Below are 22,046 nucleotides of genomic sequence, written 5' to 3' on the forward strand. Positions count from 1 at the left end.
TATGTGAAGTAGCAAAGAGTACTGCATGTGCAGTGGTTAAACTCTGCATTTAAATACGTTCATTTTTGAAAGTGCCGAACATCTAAACTGACACAAAAGAGGCCCAATTACAAGTTCCATAAAAGATTTGTCATGTCATATAGAAAATTTTCTGGACTAATAACAAAAAACCTTCCAAGTGCAAAATTCAAACTATATTTGCTTTGCTAAATTGATTAAATATATTTAACAGTATAAAATATAAGTCCATTAAGACTCTAGAGAACAGGGAGGTAAATACATCCAGTATTAGTAATGCAAACATTTAACTGCAAGGTTTTGTCCATATAGATTGAAGATGAACTGCAGTAAATGGACACCAGTTGTACACAGAATGATTTTTAAATCACTATATTGAGAATAAGAACAACTTACATGTTGCACAAAGGAAAAAAGAAAGAATTAATAGCAATATATATTTCTGTCCCTATTTATTCAAGGGTGGGCTGAATTGCAGCAGACTGATTAACCTGAAGCTGAAAAAGCCTAATGTAGCTATTTTTTAAGTTATGGCAACAATTTAATTTTCCTTAATATATAATGAAAATAAACATCAGGAAGGAGCTGTCAGGTCCATGAATCTACAAACTCTTGCCCCCCACCTCCACCCCGTGACAGCACAGTGGTTGCTGGGTGTCTGTGGATTCCATCAGACTGTTGTGAAAATGAAAGATTGCCTCTGTTTTAGAAAAGATCATGTTACAAATACAGTTTGGGTTTAATTTTGGTTTTGGGGGTTTTTTTCCCCTCTTTTTCTTTTTTTCTCCCAGCATAACTACTGATTCTCAAAGCAATACACTCTTTCAAAATCTTATCAGAAGATCACTGGATGGATTAAGTACCGACATTTCTCAGAGAATGGCATGGACGTGACTATCAAAATTCAAGTAGTCTGGATTGGAATGCTTGCAGCCACTGGCAGATTCAGGGCTAACAGAAATGCACTACAGTTGCACACTTTGAAGTTTTTCTTTGGAAAACTTGGGAATAAGTGTCTTTTCAGTCACAGGATTATTGTATGTGCCATGTTTACTGATTGGACTGTGGTATTACACAGTTCCCTCATCTGAGCAGCCCAGCTGAAGTCCCTAAGTGTGAGGAAGGGGACTTACAACTATGTTTGCTGGTTATATTATATTAGCTTTTCCCTGTGCAGTTTTCATGAGAATGTTATTATGTCAGATTAGGAATAGAAATTGAGGGAATTACACAGGTGAGACTGCAGGAACACAGGACTGTCATTATTAATGCTGATGTACAGAAAGAGAAGAGCCTGGTATGGCCACCATTCAGAGGAAAACAAATTTCTTGTGTTGGTTTCACACAAAGTCATTACAACACTCTTGTTTTACAAATAGAGTCCGTGAAACGGTTGAAAGCAAAACCACCATTCCAGTGATGTTTCATTGTTCATAAGACAAATTGGTAGGCTCACACCAACTGAAGGAACCAAAGGGAAGGACACCCCAACTAGGGTGCGACCTGTTACAGACCCCGCGTCACGGAGGAGGCACGGGCGCGATGACTGACACCAGATGGCAGTGCGGACGCACGCTTGCCAGCCTTCAGCCTGCTCCTAAACCTATTCCTTCCAACCAGTTTGCCTAAAGGTACTATTTGGCATACTTATACTGTAAGCCTTTAGCTAAAATTTGCACAGACTCATACATACAGAATTCCTTACATTTCCTAGAACTACTGCTTCTTGCAGCTCCATTTCCAATCTGTAACATTGCATTGTGGAGCACTACACAAGTGAAATTTACAAGGAAAAAAAGGTAAATTTTACCTTTTTTGCAGGTGATGTCAGTCATCTTTTGAAAAATAGTCTCAGAACTTTCCACAGTGAGACCCCTGGTGTTCTTTAAGACCATTTGAGCAGAACATTCACCATTACTCAAAACTAAAACTCTGATACTGAAAAAAAGGCTTCAACTCATAATTCAATTCTGAAGTCACAGCTTTCATTGAAGACTTTATGCCTTCATTATTCATGCACAATTAAGTAGCTATCAGGTTGGTATAAATGCAATTTGCTTCATAAAGCTGGCATTAAGCAGTTAAATGTAATAATTAATAAACATGCAAGAATTATAAATCTTTTCCTTTCTCAATGAGATGTGTTGTTTTCCTCAGTCTCTTCAGAGAGATCTCTCCATATCTCGGATCCCTAAATACATGTTTGCCATCACACATACATGTGCAGTTTTACATAGTCATATGAAACTACAATTCTTTTGACTTTCTAAAATGATACAGCAATGAAAAAACAGTGAGCTAAAAAATTCAATGACATACCTTTACAGTGTGAAGAAGCTGTTCTTTACAGGATCTGCAAAGGTGTCAAAGCCGTGTAAAGGCCAAGACTGATTTTCACATGATAATGTGATGCTTTCTCTTGCAGAATTTGCAAAACTCAGAAGAATTTTAAAAATTGTTGTTTTGAAAAGCAAATCCTGAATGATCTTCCAGTAAGAGTCTGTTCTTAATAAGCCAAGTCCTGGAAACCAAAAAATGAAATTATTTAATTTTAAAGCTGTTAAAACTTTGTAAACATCTTTCAATTATGATGTCAATGTAGCTGTTCCCAAGAGGAAAAAATGAGATACAAAGCAAGAATTTTTTCCCGTGTTTTCCTCTTTTTTCAGAGGAAAAGGCTTTTTGCCAGCCCCATAATAATTTCTCCAGACCACATACATGCACACTCACTGGGGTGAACCATTTCATAGTCAATCCACTCTAATTCTTCATCACTTTCTGATAATACTAGGGATTTGTGCTTTGTCCTGCTTTCAGAGATTATTGTTTACTTCCTGATGTGTTTCCTCCTCAAACAGATACCTAAAAAGGCCCTGTGGTGTTCCTTTACCCTTAAGTGTGCCAGCTCGAGTTAATGACTTAGCTTTACCTAACCAATACAGTGAATCTGCTTGTATCTACAGTTGTGCAGAGGTGTAGCAACACAATCATCTTTGTATTATATTCTGGTCTGCTTGAGTGCTGTGCCCCAGTAGCTCAAGAAAAGTTGCTTATTTGCAGAGGCACTGATGGCTGTCAGAAATGGCAACTGCATTATTTTTATACTGTAATATTTTGAAATCAGGCACATAGCTTTGCCTGTCACTGCAGAGTCTATATTCCAGGAGGTACAGTGGAGCAGATCGACTACCACATTTATTGTATCACCAAAATCCATAGATAACACACAAAAAATCGTGATCGGATTATTAAGCCCCTTGTGAACTTTATTGCAATCTCTGATTTGACTAAGACACTCAGAAGCAGGTACTTCATTCCTCAGCCTTGTGACATACCATTCCACTGTTGTGTAACTGAATTGCTTTACTTGCAGTTCTTAATGCTTGTCCAATTTGTTTTTCAGCTTTTCTTTTTGGAAGGCTGCACATGATGCCTCAAGGATTGCACTCAGTCCTCTTTACAAAGTGGCAAAGGCAACACTTTCAGAAAAAAAAAAAAAGAAAAGAAAGACTTTTTTTACATGGTTGTTATTAAATTTTGCATGTCTTGTGGTCTTCTTATACAAGATGCAAAAAACAAGCCCTAGGTTGTGATATACATTTGAGCTATGGTTGGTAGTGAACTGGAAAATTATAATGGATAGGCTATTCCATGCGGCTCAGATAGACTCCCAGCAAGATTCACTGTCTGTCTTACTGAAAGTCTGAAAGTACGTATAAAATGTTTAAGGCTGACAGGCAGGATGTTTGCTGTCACTGGCAGCAGGGAAGTAAAAACTGGTCTGAGGGAAAGGAAGGTTTAACTCAGAATGAGGCTAACAAATCCAGAGGGTAGAGCTCAGGTTTTAAACTGGCCATAAGTACATTTCTTGGATAGTTTATAATTGTGTAGCTCTACATGCTTAAAATAAATGGGTTAAAGATTATCATGTCTTCTGAAATTTATATTCTAGGTACAGAAAGTTAAAAAAAGAGATATATAAGTAGGCAGATTACTTAAAATTAACACTGATAAAAGGATGGGCAAAAGAAGTCAGTTTTAAAAAAGGATTTGAAAGGCATATTGATCCTTGAGCCACAGAAAGTGAGAGATTATTTCAAACACTGGTGTAGCATATAGATATATACAGACCCCAGCTGTTTGGGAAAAGGGATGAGGATGTGGGAGGAAACAGATGCTTCATCCAAGGCAAGTTGCCAAACAATAGAGAAAGGTAAAGAGCTTAAATTCAATGTGGGTATTGGAGGATGAAATGTCTTTCCTGTCAGACATCTTCAGAGTGGCATAAAATGGAGCCACAAAACTTACTTTGGCTGTAGTGCTCTGAGCAAAATGTAACTAATTTCTTCTGGTGTGGAGGAGTCAAGTCTAATCAAGGGGAAGAGATGACTAAGAAGTGTGAAGACGTATTGACTTAGACGGTAAAGCACTATCTAATCCATCACTGGATGGATGGCAGTGTATACCATTGGATTTATTTTATCAAGTATGTTGTAGTGTAAAAGATGGGTTTTAGAAAAATAGTATAGACAATGAGTTAATGAGATGTGGAAAGAGCCTGTAAGGCACAAAAAAATGACGAAGAAATCTGAAATAGCCCTCAAGTTCTGCTCCACAGAGACAAAGCAGAAAGGAAAATAAAACAGCATGGGCATGAAGAGGGAAGAAACAGCTTGCTGCAATATCCAGAGAGAGTGGTATTAGAAGCTTTTAGATATACAGGAGTGGGGGTTTAGGCTGCATCAGAAATACAGGGAGGAATCCTTGAGGATTGAAAATAGCACTGGGCACTGTTCAGAGGAAAGAATTTGTAGGAAGATGAGGATAGGGATTGAGTTAAATAGATATTCAATAGTTTTTATCCATTGAATCATCAATGAATGAAAGGAAGACATGGATACAAGCACTGACAGATTCAACAGCAAGTTAAAACTTTTATGGACAATTATCATAGAGTATATTTCTACAATATATGAGTACAGGGATTATCACATACTATGGGCTGTCAGGCAAACCAAATTTCTTGAGCCTATTAGGCACCAAATTGAATAAACTAGAGGGACATCCTGGTCTGAAGACGCTGCTGCAGGTCTCAGTCCCTTCACCCAAAGAACAGACTATATGAGCTAATTTCTCAGCAACACTTATTCTGTGAGCTTTTTGCCTCAAGCTCCCATAGTCTCTTACTCAAGGTATATAGCTAAGAGCTTGTCCTTTTGCCGTAATCAAGTACCCTGGACATCACTGTTGTAACGGAATTGCACAGAGATGTAGACAAACCTATTTTGGTAGTGAAAAAAAAATCGACATATGTATTTGACCAAAGCCAATTAGGCTTAATGAGAAAGGTTTCATCTGACCCTGGCTAAATCTGGTCATGGTTTTCTCTACAGCACATCCTTTAGCCTCATCTAACAGAAATATGAGTACCTTTTTCACAGAACTACAGAATCACAGAATGATTGAGGTTGGAAGGCACAGCCAGAAGTCATCTGGTCCAGCACCCCTCTTCAAGTAGAGCCACCTGGAGCTGGGTGCCCAGGACCATGTTCAAATGACTTTTGAATATCTCCAAGGAGGGAGATTCCACAACCACTGTGGTCAGCTTGTGCCAGTGCTCCATCACCCTCACAGTAAAAAAGTGTTTCCTGATGTTCAGAGGGGACCTCCTGTGTTTCAGTTTGTGCCCAATGCCTCTGGTCCTGTCACTGGGCACCACTGAAAAGAGCCTGGCTCCATCTTCTTCACACTCTCCCTTCAGGTATTTAAATACATTGATGAGATTTCCCTTGAGCCTTCTCTTCTCCAGGCTGAACAGCCCCAGCTCTCTCATCCATTCCTCATAGAAGAGATGCTCCAGTCCCTTAATCATCTACGTGGCCTTTCACTGGATTCTCTCCAGTATCTCCACATCTTTCTGTTACTGGGGAGCCTAGAACTGGACACAGTACTCCAGCTGTGACCTCACCAGTGCTGAACAGAAGGGAAGGATCACCACCCTTGACTTGCTGGCAGTGCTTTGTCTAATGCAGCTGATAACACCATTCACCTTCTTTGCTGCAAGGGCACATTTCTGGCTCTTCTTCGACTTCATGTCCACGACACCCCCCTCATGTCCTTTTCTGCTAAGCTGCTTTCCAGTTGGTTGGTCCCCAACATATATTAGTGCATGGGGTTGTTCCTCGCCAGGTGCAGGACTTTGAACTTCTCCTTACTGATGTTCATGAGGTTCCTGTCAGCCCATTTCTCCAGCCTGTTGAGCCTGTTGAGGCCCCTTTGGATTGCAGCACGACCCTGTAGCGTATCAACCACTCCTCCCAGTTTTGTGTCATCTGCAATCATTTAGTCATTTGTAATCCTGATGTGGAGAAAAAAAGAAAAGAAAAACCCACCAGCCTCCATGCAGTTGCATAAGTGTATGACTAATGTGGACCAATCACTTGGTGTAACCTTAACCCCAAGGGTGATGCTAGCCACCGAGTTGTGATCCTTCTCCATCATCTTCTTGCTTCATAGCATCCATGGCCTGTCAGAAGGTGGTGTTACCAGAAGTGCACAGCCCTGAGAGGCTTTATATGATGAAAAGCAAGAAACACCTTTTGTGAGAAGTATGCACTTCCGGGGACATACTCTTTGTGTAGTTTGTAATGGACCTATGTTAGGTACTGAAAGATGTTTTAACATGGAATCCTTACATATTGTTTCACAGAACTTACTTAATAATATGCATTTGGGGTATCCTGCCAAGATCAAAGAACAATGAATTTTTATTGGGTGACTTCCAAATAATTTTCTTTTTTTTTTTACAAATAACATTGTTGGGTCCTTTATTTCAGAAGAGGAAAAAGTCCATTTAGAAAGGTGTCTAGCTGTTATACAGCAACTCTCAAACTCATGAGATTCTGCCATATAATTGATTATTTGCACAAAGTCATGTGTCTGTGAAGTTCATGGTACCCCTGGGAAATAATGTAAAACAGATTAGGAGATTAAATGCAAGAAAATTGGGTTTTGCTAGCCATATTACTAATCGTTTTCTAAGATAAGTGTTTCATTAAGACTTTCCACTGAGCACCCAGACAGCAGCTTCCTGATCAATAAAATAACTCATTGTATAGAGAAAGCCTAGAAGACTATGTATGGGTGTGTGGGACCAACAATTGGCTTATTCTTTTTACGAAAATCCAAAAAACTTCAGCAAGTTTTGATGAATAAGCATCCATAAAATGAAAACAATTCTTTATAAAATGCTACATTTGTTGCTTGCTTTTTTAAATGTTTTGTGTGCTGAACTTCATATATTGTCACACACAAACTCTACTGCTATGATAATTTTTTTTCAGTAGAAGCAATCCAGTGCGGACAAGATACATCCAAAATTTGCCATCTTCAGCTCTGATTCTGCAGCCAGATTTACTAACAGAAATCTAACTAATATCTCTGACACTATTAATGGATTCACAAACATAGCCTTGATTGCATTTATATGGTTTTTAACAAGAAAGAATTAAAGTTATTTTTGCTGTTCAGTGGACTTCATGATTTATGGGCTAGTCTAGCCTTCATCTATGACATTAATTGATGTTGATTGTATAACTAATGGAGATGGTTTTAAAGGTACCATAAAATCTGCAACATGTTATCTTGCACTGTAATGTAATTAGGTCATGTGAGCTAAGCAGGATCTGTAGTGGGAGGGGTTAATAGCTGCTGTTGCAAGTATCATCACTGCTTCTGCCTTCTGAGTTAATGCTAGATTAGAGACCTTGTAAATAAATGCCTTATAGAAAGGAAGCAGACCAGGTACACTAGCAGTTTTCAATTGCTATGGTGATGGTTTCAACCTTAATCATCAGATTTCCTGTAGACTTCAGAAAAGTGGCTCTAGGAAGAGGGAAAAGAGGCCTCGGATGAATAGCTACATGTTGAGCTAACAGGCATTTCAGATCCGTCAAGGTGAGTAGCATAGGATCTCTGCGGGTGCATGGACTTATCTAAAGATGCTTTCAGAGGGCAGGACCATGCTACCATATATCTCTGTGACCTGTCGAATAAAACTAGTTCCATTTGGGCAGGGAACATTTCTCCAAAGCCTGCATACTTCTGCATGCATCTCTCTGTCGAAATCTCTGCTACCCAGTGAGTAGCTGGAGCCTCATTTCATTAAACTGATGCACCATTATTCAAAGCGACAGTAGGGAAGGAGAAAGGATTACTACCTCTTGTAGCAGATTAATTTCCAATTTTTTTAGGAGATGCTTATCCCATTTTACTTCCAGCTTCAATTTAGCTGTTTACTAACATTATGTTTGGTGGTATCTGTTAGGTTGTGCCAGAGATAATTTTGTAACCTAAGCAAAACACTTACCCACCCCCCGCCCCCGCATCCCCCTTTTTTAAAAAAAAAGAAACCTTAAAGAAAAAACATCAACAAAATGCCTGGGTGATATGGCCAACCTGTCAGGTGTAGTGAACAGACTTTCTTATCCTTAGCATATGACAAACATGATCATCAATAAAGGCTTAAATGACCTTTTCCACTATTCTGTAAGTCACTTATTATAAATAAACACAAGCCATGGCAATAAAATACTATTTGCTATCAAGCTTCCTAATGGCAGGAAACGTTTTTTGAATTTTCTGGTTTTCCCAAGAAATAGTTAAGCAAACAAAGGTTGGTAGCAGGGAATGAATAAATCTTAAAAAACATCTTTGATTATTTTCTCTTGAGTGTTTTAAGGTAAACTTCCAACCCACTTTTCCTCTGGAGAAACTGCAAAATATTGCTTCAGGTTAGTGACAGAAGGCTTTCCTTTTTTGTGTCTTAAATCATATCAATATCATAAAGTTATGGTTAATAAGTAAAACAGTTATTTCAGTTGAACACAATACATGGACAGGAAGGAACTTTTCTCAATATGGTCAAGAATAAGTTCAGTAAGTCTGAATGTGCACTTTCATCATTTGTTTTTCTTATTTTTACAATACCAGGGACTACAGTATAGTTTGGAGAGGAAAGGGAATTTTAGAGTTTGGGGAAAAAGAAGTACAGTAAAAGAGCTGCTCACTAAAAAAAATTACATTTCTTTGCAAGTAAAGTTCAAAGAGAACCAATTGCTAATTTAAACTTTTAGTTGGTCTTATGTACTAGGAGTAAAGTGAAGCATTTTTACTGAGAAGAGAAACAACAAAAATATCCACAATACCTTAAATAAAATAAAATTGCAAATAATAGATATAAAATCTCCATGGCAGGTTAAAAAAGAATTTGATATTTTATTCTACGTTTTATATCAATTCCTAGCTTTGCCCCCTTGTAGGTATGTTAGCTCTCTTATTTTTAAATAGCTCCTGAAATCCAGAAATGAGTTTTATGGTGAGTCTTATGTGATAGCATGCATACCACTTTGCTCAGACTGATTCCTTTAGAGCATCTACCTTGCAATGTTATTCTGAATCACGTTTTGTAGAGGTTTCTTGCACCAGTGATATTACAGAAAGCTCAGGGAAACTGTCTAACTCAGCAATGATATGAAACACTACTGTAAATGCTCCTAAAATCTGCAGTACCCTATGGTTTTCTAATGACTTATGATTTAAATAGATTTAGTGACCCTTAATGACAAGAGAGATGGCATATTTTCAAACAAGGCTCCCAAGAATGACTACAGTAGGGAAGCGCATAATAACTTTGTTGACTGATGCATGAAGTCCTAGTTCCTGAGATGACACTTTCAGTTCACTCCTCCATTACTGAGTTTTGGGATATATGTCTATTGGATGTATGCCCCGTTGTTTGAGAACTCATTGCCTTCTTAGAATGACATTCACCTGACCAAACACAGACACCTATGATGTGAGTGTCTGAGCTAGTCACACTTAGGCTCCGTTTATAGCCAATGCAGAAAAATAAGTACTTGTACACTGTGATTCATCTCACTGAAAAGTCACTGTCTAAAATATATAAGATTAATTGTGCCCTAGAAATGCCCATTTCTCTTCACTGGCTACAAAAACATCTGAGATGGCTGACTCAGATACAGACACCAAAAGGGAGGAATTCCATTCACATTTTACCCTAGTAATTTCTGTCTCTTTTGCTGCCTTTTTAGGGACAAACATAAACAATAAGCCACTGTCTCTAGCTCCAAAACATGGACCTACAGCACGGACCTACACCTTTCCTGAGCACAGAAATGTCCTAATTCTGACAATAACACAAGGTCAGATCCTAGATCGTCCCCACCTATGACACTATGACACTATGACAGGCTGGCACAACTTGCCTGCCGTAGATTGCTGCAAGTTATCCTCCCTTTGTTAAAAAACTTGAGTTTGTTTGTCTATCCCAAGACAGCTCCCTTTATGGGAACTGGCCTCACCAGTGCTGAACAGAGGGGAAGGATTACCACAACTGACTTGCTAGCAATGCTTTGCCTGATGTAGCCAGACTGGGGAGACAGCTGAACAATGTTTGCATGGTAATCTTTTTCTAATGAAAGGTTCTGATGTGAGCTAATAGAGCATTTGCAGAAAATGAATATTATTACACTAAAAAATTGATAAATTTTAGTTACTGTACTAGTTACTTGGCTGTGAATATATATCAGGATGGATGGATGTCATTGTCTGACCTCCCGATTGTTAAAAAATTGGCACAGCACTTTTTTTTTTTTTTAAATGTGTTAGGATGAAAAAAACCCACACCTGTGCAGTTGATAGAAGTTGTTTCAGTTTTTTATTTAAATTTTAATCTTACACCTTAAGTATCATACCAAATCTGCTAGTCAGCAATAAGAAAACTGTTGAGGATATGATCCAAAAGAATTCCAGCAGCAGATGACAAGTGGTCATTTTACCTGAAAAGTATTTTCGAGAACAGGGATTTTTCCATTGTTTCTATTCTATTATTTTTCAAGCTGTGGATCCTGGGACTTGTTTGAAAACCACTGAGTCTTCAATTGACTTCTGTATATCTCATTTAGGACCACAGTATCTTAACATTTAACATCCATTTAGTGTGTAGAATGTAATACAGATTTTTTTGCTATATCAGTAAGGCATTTTATAGAAACTACTGCACCGTAATTGGAAGTGGCAGAGAATAATAATATCAATGTGGTAGAGAATTTCAAAAGGGTTGTTCTTCTTTTTTTAAAATAATTTAGGTATTGAGCTAAAAAAACCCTGAGCTATATTTACATTAAATTTACCAATTCACTAACACTTTATGGTCCTAAGAATACCAGCCTAGCAGAATACTGAAAATCAATGCCCTTTTCTTATGTTATTCTAGGACCAAAGATACATGTAAAAATTAGTAGAGTTTGTCCAAAGGTTCTTCTAATCTAATTCTAGATGCTGAACTTGTCCTTCTCATCAGTAAAACACAAGAGCTTGTATTGTTTGCTGCTCGAATTTCAAATTGCTGACAAATTCTCCTCATGAGTGTCTTTAGCTCCTAAATCAGCAAAGGTCCAATGAATGTGCCAGGGACCTCAGCACTCTTTCTGCAATAGAAACGTGAGCTGTGTTCTGATAAAACTTGAATCTTTTGGAAACTAACTGTAAAATGACTCTTTGACAGTAATTCTGTGTCATCCTCTGTATATCTGCCACTTACAAAAGGAAAGATTAAAGAATCTTACTTTTCCCTGTAGAGGTGTAGTGGTGTTCAGGCAGGTAAAAATGTGGAATTAAGAGGGGTTTAACCCTTCTGTTACTACTGGCAATTGTAACTTGCTTCTTTGTGAGAGGGCACAGTCCAGATCACATCTTGCATTTAGACGGAGACAGAATCCTAGTCCTTTGACACGTTATGTCAGTTTAAACTTGTCACTTTCTCTTCCAGGACATATTACCTTCTCTATTTATAGAATAACATCTTTTTAGGCTTATGCCACTTGACTCTAGTTCTCTTATCTAAACTAGCTGATTTAGGCTCCCCATACAGTCGATGCATACTGACTAACAATTCCCAAAGGTGATTCATTTAAATTGCCTTGATAGCAATTTTAAAAGGGGAATTGAATGCTCCTTCAAAGTGTCTTTCTCTTTATTTACTGACTATAGAAATAACCTATGTAACTAGTTTAGCCTAGATCCCTAACTTTTAGATAGTTAAAGGTAGCAAGAATAAACCCAGTCTGTTGTCACTACTATGAGCCAATAATCTATCAGTCAACAGTATAGTCAATTGCATTTCCTAAAATGTTCTTAAAAATTTTCTATCATCAAAAACCTATCCGAAAATCTAACTGTGGCAATATTTGTCTCTAAAATAATACTAAAGGAGAAAAAATCAGATACATACTAGTGTTTACTTCAGAGGTTTGTATATAATATTTCTGCTCCTGGCATCCTATTTCCAAAGGCTAACATCCCCCTTCTCAATTTTAGTGAAATGTAAGAGGACTGCTGCCAGCCCACCTTCAGCTAAAACTGATCAACAATGGAAAACCCATAAGCGTAACGAAAATCTGCAATTCTCCATTGACTTGGGCCTATATATCCTTGCACATCCAAAGCAGTGTGGAACCCCCCTGAAAAAAAAAATCTTAAAACCCTGGAAGGTGTGTGAACAAAATCCAGCTAAGCAGAAAAGTGTTCAATATTCCAGTGCACAGTCAGTAAATAATTAAAGGAAGAAACTCACGTGCAGGCACACAGTACTATCAGGCTTCCAAAAGCTGTGCTTGTGTCAGGCAGGACACAGCATGGTAGGAGGTGGGGGTCTGAACCATGATGTCTGTAGAGTTTCAGAGGAAGCACCACTAATGCATGGCTGAAAGCTTACTTAGAAGCAAGCTGTGTCATAATACGCGTTTTAATTGGAGCTCTAGAGGCCATGGACACATCATCGTCAAACACAGACAATCTCCTTGGAAAAGAAAGTATTCACAGTATTGTTGATGATCAATATTTTTGTACTATAAATATTTAGCAACCAAATTTTATGACTGTCTTTTGTACGTGTGGATGAGGGAAGTGGGACTAACCACATCTGCAAAATGCAGCCAAGCAAGCACGCTGTGATTCACTGATTTGTGTATTAGAAATATGTGACTCAGGCATATAATTGTAGTAAATTAGAGGAAAATGGCTGAATTGCCTGCAACTGGAAAAATCAGGCAGATATTGGACTTACTCCATTCTAAGTTTACAGTTGTTAATTTTATATAAATCCTTAATGTAGAGAAAAAGCAAGGGGGGAAAAGCCAGAGAATTCTGGCTTTGTTAGTTATCACTGTTTGATGGAAGTAGATATGATAGTGAGAGGGGTTTATATTATGTACCGGAAGCTTCTTAGAAATCTTTGCCAGCAAAATTTTTGCATGCTTGTGGTTGGGGTATTTTTAAATTTTTACCCTGGAATTTTGGAGATAGACACTTAAGGAAGAGCTGTGAGATAACAAGGAAAATGCTGCAATTGCTTCCTGCTCTTCATGGTGACTTCCAGAGCATGAAACCAAAAGCCAGAATGAAGCTATAGTTTTAGGTCCCATCAGCTCTCAGTATCACATAGTATCTAATTGTTGCTCAGCATGTGTGTAACTTTTTTAGAATCTGGAGTTGGGAGGAGAAGTAGAAGAATTTCCACTATTTTTATACCCTTGAATATTTGAGCTGTAATGACCATTGAGATTCTCATATAAAATCACTGTTTTCTGTGTCACTTTTTAAAACATCTGGACTGCAGTTAGATATCAGCCTAGGCTTTCAATGTCCTTTTGACCTCTGATTGTACAAATCCTATAACACCAATATGATAAAATGTTGTAACATCAATAGTTAAAATAACATCTTTCTGGGATTCCCTTTAACTATGTTAATACATTATTTCAAAGTGCTACTTGAAAAGTTAGATGGTTTGTTGCCTAAAGGCAGTATATTCCAGCAAGTTTATGTGCAGTAAACAGCTGAGTTATTTTTCATTAACTTATCTACAGAAACAAAGATGATTAGAAATAAATTACAGGTTATACAGTATTTGCATTTTGGTGTTGGTTTTTTCCCATGAATATTTCAGGTTCTGTAGCTCAGTAGTACATAATGCTTTTTTATCGCTTGTTGTTTCTGTTAAACTACATGAAAATGTAGTTTCTGTTTCTATACTGGCTTACAGTGTGCAATGACTTACAAAGAAATGCAAAAATGTATATGATTTAAATAGTTAGATCCTTCCATTTTGTTTTGATCCAATGCTTATTTCCACACTCTCAATTTTTTTCATGGTGGGAGAGAGTCCAAGTACAGAACATGTATCAACAGGCACAACAGTGAGACTCATTGCTAAAATATGATTGAATTCAGCATGATAAGTTATTCTTTAAATGCTGTTGTGCATTTTTATTGCCTAGTTAAGCAATAAAATGAATGTGTCATTGGTTATGGATATAAATATATCTCAGCATGTTTTAGCTAGTATGTCAGGAAGAAAAATACTGCTGCTTAGAATCCGTGATTTTCACATAGGAGAAAACCATATAAACCCAGATTGTCTAGTTGTGACTATTTAATGGAACTTTCAGCAGTAGTGCTATGCAAACCAAACAAATGATTCAAAGACAATATTCATAGGATGAATGTAATGCATAGTTGTATGCACATACAATTATGTTTAATAAATTAAACATAATTCTACTCAAGATAGTAATATCTAAGACTGTAGAGTTGTATATAACTGTGGAGAGATTATGCAACCTATAGAGCTGTATAAGATATTAGAGGGATCATATAGTACTTAAAAGGACTAGATATTAGAAATATATTTCAATTTCTTCTATCCAAATAATCTGTAAGGAAGAATGTCTTCCATATCCATTAAATATACTACATATTCAACATTTCTTTAAAAAAATTACTTTCTATCTACTAACACTTTTCCTGGAAACTAATGGTTAACTAAGATAAAGTTTAGCCTGCAAAATAAGAGTTTAAGAACTGGAGAACAATGAAGGAGAAGGAACTACTAGCAATGTTGTTCCAAATGTGTTGTCTAAGCAAATTTTAAGAAACCATAAAAATGTCTTTTGCCAAATCTGTTTACAGTCAAAAAGCCAAGCTACTGGACATGAAAGTATTTCTAAGGGCCTGAAACAAATAGTAAACTTTGACTATATATGATTTGGGGACTATATTTAACTCAGGTTCATTCACTAGTTACCTGTAGTGACACTAATAGCAAGGCAGGGGTAATATTTACTTATGTCCTCCAGGATAGATGGACAAGTAGTTACCACATGTAGAGTGTATTAACTAGCAAGAAGTAGATAATGTATCATAAATTCAGTATCACTATTAAGACCATGACTTTTGGCGATGAATAAAATGATAAATTTGAGTTCCCAAGCTCACATTTTGAGGGTATTTTGAAAGAATTAGTGTAGTGATATCCCTTATGCTAATTTAAAAAAGCACCCCTCACTTCAACCTTCAGCCAGTGTTTACACTGGAAGAGTACAGCCATCTATGCTAGCACCCACCTGCTTCATAACCTGCTAGGATGAAACTGTACGACCTGCTCATACCAGAGCATCCAAGGTGTTTCTGAACACCTACAGATAGATTTATTAAAAGAGAAATAGAAGCTGGTTACATTTTTAGACAAGAAGAGGCTCAAAACAAGACAGAATAGGAATAAGACTTTGGAAAAAACCACCCCCAGACCCTCTGCATCTGTGAAATCTCTCAGATTAGCAACCTTTAGTAGTTTCCTTCTTGCAACAGTCTTTGCACAATCACTTTGGTTTCCCTGGAAAAAAATCTCCCATATCATCTCCAAGACCAGTCTATGCATCTACTCGCCGTCAGTGCTGTGGGGTCCTTGTTATCTGTGTCTGTCTCTCTGTCCACCACCTCAGCTTTCTTGTCGGCCTTTCTCCCACATGAGTATGCTCAACTGCTGTCAGAAAAAGATCAAAGCTATCCTCCTTCCAAAAGGACCTTTACCCCATGTGAGCAGCTAGGAAAGACGACCAGAAAATCTCCCTCATCCTTGTTCAGACCCAGCATTTGAACAGTGTTCATTACATGCAAACTATGAACAAAGATGTAAACCTGATTGCATGACTGCCAGCCTGCCATTTAATTTCAGTTAGGGAGTCATGAAACAGGATATGTTAACTATTAGAAATAGAATAGAATAAAATAAAAAGTTGAATAGTAGTTTAGTAATGAATAACAGTTAGAGGCAGCCTGTGTCAATTTAACATTAGTTAAGCTAAGAAGTTAGATTTTCAGGTCATACTGAAGCTGCAAAATACAGAGGAGCATAATTTTCCACAAGCAAACCTTAAAAAGAAACAACTTTATTGCCAAGTCACCTGTATTTTTTTAAGCTTTTTGAATTAACACCAAACCTTACAGTATTATCTTATTACATTCTGTAGAGTAATATATTTCATATTGTTAGGATAATAAGGAGATTTTATCATAGAGATTACATTCCTCTGACCCTGAATGTCTGCTCAGGCAGGTGTTCCCACCTGCAGGTGTCCAAGATCTTTTTGAAGTTTAATCAGTTCACCTAAGTAGATTTCTTGATGATATTAATTCCTTATTAGAGTTTTTTCAAATGTTCTTTACTTTTTTTTTCTGTTCATTCTTTTTTTTATATTTATTCTGTACCAGCATAATCATATTTGAATACATTTTATAGCATTGTTGCACATAAATCTGCCATAATCTTTATTGTATTATTCTTTATTTGCTCTTTGTATGGCATAATTAAATTAATAGATAAAACTATTGCCTCTATTGAAACAAAAGCTTAATATCTTTACATCCGTTTCTTTAATTCTCATGATTTCATAGTTAATGTTTGGGGATTGGTGTATGTCATCAATAAGTACATTTTCAGGGATGCTATTTGCAAGCTTCTTTTGAACAGGCAGCTTTACAACCCCTTTGCTGGTCTGTTACCAGTGATATGCTTGTCACATTTGAATACAATCATGATGTTAATTTGTAAAAGATATTTTCCTGATGCAGAAAAGCAGTCAGACTTACAGCTATATGCTATATGGTGGGGGGTGTGTGGCGTGTGGGTGGTGGAACTAGGTGATCTTTAAGGTCCCTTCTGACCCAAACCATTTAATGATTCTATAATTACATGATAATACTTTTCCAGGTAGCTCATTATACTAAAGCTATGTTAGCTACTGTTATTTTAAAAAATTTTAGGAACAAATGCCATTCACTCTGAAATATTCCACCAAAAGCAGTATGGTTAAAATTCATATTCCTGAAGTATTTGCTGACAAGATGTTTTAATCAGGGCAGCAACAAGCTATTCAGCTATATTTGGATATAACACTAGTTTAATTCACACTTCTGTGCTAAATAAACTCACAACAGCAGTCTGTGAAATTAAAATATAGGACACTTATGTTTTTGCTTAGTATCAGCTTGTAATTTAACATTTTACACTGCTGAATATAAATATCCAAAGGAAAGGTGTAAACTAATCTGGAAGTAAGGGGCTGATTCATGACAGAACAGTTCAAATTTTAAGCAGGAGTAGAACCAACAAATGAATTGTTTCCTAACTATTGCTGTGAAAATAATTTGCAATGAATAATTTACTGAACATATTAAGCCTATTTTTAGATATTTTTTTGTTTGGAGAAGAGACACTGATAAATTATGAATTCAACTATTTAAAGATATTTGTAAGAATTTTTATTTCCAGTCTTTGGCTTGATTAAAATTGTTCCCTGAGAATACTTACTATTATTATCATGTTTGTTACAATTTCTCAGAGTTGTCATAAAATGTTTCTTTCTCCAGTTGATAGGTATCTAAATATTTCTTGCTGCAGTTTGAATTCTAAAATTCATATTTTGCATATGCTAGATCTGTTAAATTTAGTCAAAAGCATATTCATATAGAACAACATGGAAAAGTGTAAGTCTAACTGCAGTAGATATATGTAAAAAGTGGATTTGTATGAACATTTACAGTAATCTTCATACAGTGCTTATAAGTCCTGAAGACATTGTTAAAAACAGAAAATAGAATTTGGAAATAGGATTGGGAAAAATAGGTTTGGGAAAAAAATTCTTCAATATTGCAAGATGAGGCTTTTTTTCTTGTTTGAATCTTCCTGTACTGTGTTTTTCAGCATTACAATTTCAACCTTTCATTGCTGAAAGTAAATTCATTACTTCTTTTGTAATTCTGAAAGTGCAACCAAATGGATAACTGTGTTCCTGAAAAAGAAGCTTGAGGGTTGGCTCTGATTTCAGCTGCTTCTTATGGACACCAAACTAAAACCATATTTTCTCTTGCTGAGAAGTAAGCCGGGAGGCAGATGTCTCACTGTGACCCATAAAGTTTGTTAATTATGATCTCCATGTTTAAGCTGACTACTGTTTTTTAGCCAAAATTTCTAAACAGCCTAAGCAATTTCTTTAAATGGAAAAAATATGCATTGAAAATTGCACATTGGTAAATCCCTCAATATTGTGAACCTCAGAAATAGGTCAATGTTTTTTCCCAATGGGACGCTCTCTTTTCAGAAGTTCATTTGTAGGCTTTTCTAAGTGTATGTGTGAGTGTAAGAAAAAAATATGTGAACACACATACACAAGGTAGTGATTAATTCAGCAGAGATATTGATAAAACACCAGACCACCTAGCAGACCATTTACGCTGACTGTTTAGCATTTAGTCTCTGCCATGTAGTCGAGTTGAAATACATTATTGTATTTGCTTAAGTGGATACAAGAGAAAAAAAATTGTCTATACTGTTCTTGGCTTCAGAAAACTACATTTATCAAACAGTTTCCACTTATTTATTACTTTATAAAATAAACAATTATTTCTGAGGTTTTTCACCTGACCTCTCTATTCTGCATGATTAGAAAACTTCATAAAATCATCAATACTTCCATATTTAAATATATTAGCTTGTAAGCCTCCTACTTGTACTGTATTTTGTTTGTAAATGGCTCCATATTTTTATAGAATACAATGACAAAAATTACTAAGAAATGCAGATTAAGAAGTGAGAATATTGTGGCAAATGAAGAGAAACTCTGCAAGTGATATGTGAGCTCAGTTTTCAATTTGCTGAATTTCTATTATATATATAAAGAACAACTATGTTCCTCTTTACAAAAAGTGTTCTACATTTCTAAAATGAATAGCCTTTGAGGTTGAATGAAAAGCAGAACATCTTTATGAGTGTACATGATTTTAGCCAAGAAAAATGGGTCATGGGAGTTATTTTTCTATCACAGTAAAAGTGATATTTTAATTCAGAATTATTAGAATTAAAATTAGCTTTACTCTGCTCTATCGTCTTACAGTGTAGCTCAAAATTTTGATAGCTGTGAATCAAGGACTTGATATTATTTCAAAGGCAAGATCTACAGCACAAAGCAGAAGATTAAAAATAAAGGAAAGAAAAACCTAAAATAGGTTGAAGATGGAGAGAAGCAGAAAATGTACTTTGATTAATTGAAAGGTTAATTACTGAAAGACTTCCTCCACACAGCATACTGGTAATTAGAAAGTCTGAGCAATGTGTGATTTCATTTAACACTATGCAAAATGCCAACATGACATAGTAAACTGCTTGATTCTTCTTGTGTTTGTGAATTATAACTTGGTACTTAATTTTACTCTAGACTAAAAGAAAGCTCCTTTTCCTTTTTCTTTTCTTTTTTTTTTTGTTTTTAAATTTTTTAATAGACAAAAAATGAGGTAAAAAAATGAGAGATTGGTAGAGATGAGACCAATTAGAAACCATGGGCAAATGTTCTCGTCCACCACTGCCACCTTAGCTCTGATCTGTGAAGTGCACTGGGCACAGGACAGAACTGTGCAGTGCAACAGGATTTTTGCTCACCTCAAGAGGAATCTTATGGTGTCTTCTACAAAGTGTCAAGTCTTCTTGAAACTTACATTTCTTTTCCAAACTTTTGGGAAAAGTGTTGTTCTCGTAAGAATGGAAAGTAGAATATTAAAAATGTTCCATAAGAATGGGATTTCAAGTAGAGCACCAGGCTGTGCTCCTTATGTCCCACCAGAAACTTCTCACTCCTTCTGACTCTTGGAAACACTCTCAGTGAACCAGCAAATGTGGGAAGCTACTGATAAAATGAAAAATGTGTGCGGAGCCCGGAAACCACATCAACTTTGGAACCTCCTGGGTATACCTCAGGGACTGGGGGACTGTCAGATTTCTGATTTCCAAGGAGCTATAGAAATGGACAGAAAAGACACAATATTGGACAATGAATGTGAGGCAGCATGGGACTGGAAGATCATGAGATTCAAGTCCACATTGTTGTTGAAAGTATAAATTTAACATGCAGTTTTGATGGGAAACATTTTTCACAGGATAATCAAAAAGACAGACTGGAGTTACCAATGTAGTATCAGGTCTGGACAAGGCATAAACCAAAGAATTAACTCCTGTGTCACTACTTCCCACACTTTGAGCCATGAAGTCAGTACACTGAAGCTCACTGACAGTAACATCAACAGAAACAGCAATGCTTTCAACCATTAAGAAAGAATTCATCCTATGGTTTTAGTCACCTAAGCATTAGTTATGCAATCTAAGCTACTTACATAGGTACTTATTATAAAGTAATTAAACCCATGCTAAGACTACTATTTAATGTACTCTGAATAGGCAAAGTGTCTCTCTCCGTTTATTCCACTTTTGCAAGCCTAAAGTTAGATGAGATGACTCCTGTCTTTAGTTACTCAGTGACAAGCAGAACCATTTCCTCCAAATTTTATTTATAGCAGGTTGATAAAATCCCATCACAGTAATAAACAAAAGAACATGGAAATAACAAATGCATGGCAAGCAGCATGATTCAAGTAGGAGGAAAAAATGCAAAATTTTCCTAGTGCTATACAATAAATTTATCAAGGATGTAAAAATCCACACTGTCACAGACTACTAATAGAGACAGCTTATTGTCCTTCACAGACTTTTAGCACGACCTGTTCATAGAATCATATAATCATGGAATCATAGAATTGTTTAGGTTGGAAAAGACCTTTAAGATCATCAGTGCCAACTGTTAACGTAGCACTGCCAAGTCCACCAGTAAGCCATGTTCTTAAACACCACATCTACATGTCTTTTAAATACCTTCAGAGATGGGGACTCAACCACTTCCCTAGGCAGCCTGTTTCAATGCTTGACAACCCTTTTGGGTTATTTTTCCTAATATCCAATCTAAACCTCCCCTGGTGCAACTTGAGACCATTTTCTCTCATGCTATTACTTGTTACTTGGGAAAAGAGACCAGCACCCAGCTCGCTACAACCTCCTTTCACGCAGTTGTAGAGAGTAAGGTCTCCCCTGAGCCTCCTTTTCTCCAGATTAAACAACCCCAGTTTTCTCAGCAGCTTCTCAGCAGTTCCTCATAAGACTTGTTCTCTAGACTCTTCACCAGCTTCATTGCTCTTCTTTGGATGTGCTCCAGCAGCTCAGCATCTTTCTTGTACTGAGGAGCCCAAAACCAAACACAGTATTCGAGGTGCGGTCTCACCGGTGTCAAGTACAGGGGGACAGTCACTTCCCTGCTTCTGCTGGCCACACTATTCCTGATACAAGCCAGGATGCTGTTGGCCTTCTTGACCACCTGGGCACACTGCTGGCTTGTATTCAGCTGACTATCAACCAATACCCCCAGGTCCTTTTCTGCAAGGCAGCTTTACGGCCACTTCCCCAAGCCTGTAGTGTTGCATGGGGTTGTTGTGACCTAAGAGCAGGACCCAGACTTAGCCTTGTTGAACCTCATACAGCTGGCCTCGGCCCATTGATCCAGCCTGTCCAGATCCCTCTGTAGAGCCCTCCTACCCTCAAGCAGATCAACACTTCCACTCAAACTCTGTGCCATCTGCAAACTTACTGAAGATGCACTCAATCCCCTCATCCAGATCGTTGATAAAGATATTAAACAGAACTGGCCCCAATACTGAGCCGTGGGGAACATCACTTGTGACCGGCCACCAACTGGGTTTAATGCCATTCACCACTACTCTTTGGGCCTGGC

This window comes from Pelecanus crispus, chromosome 1 (genome assembly GCF_030463565.1).
Source record: "Pelecanus crispus isolate bPelCri1 chromosome 1, bPelCri1.pri, whole genome shotgun sequence".
Classification (NCBI taxonomy): domain Eukaryota; kingdom Metazoa; phylum Chordata; class Aves; order Pelecaniformes; family Pelecanidae; genus Pelecanus; species Pelecanus crispus.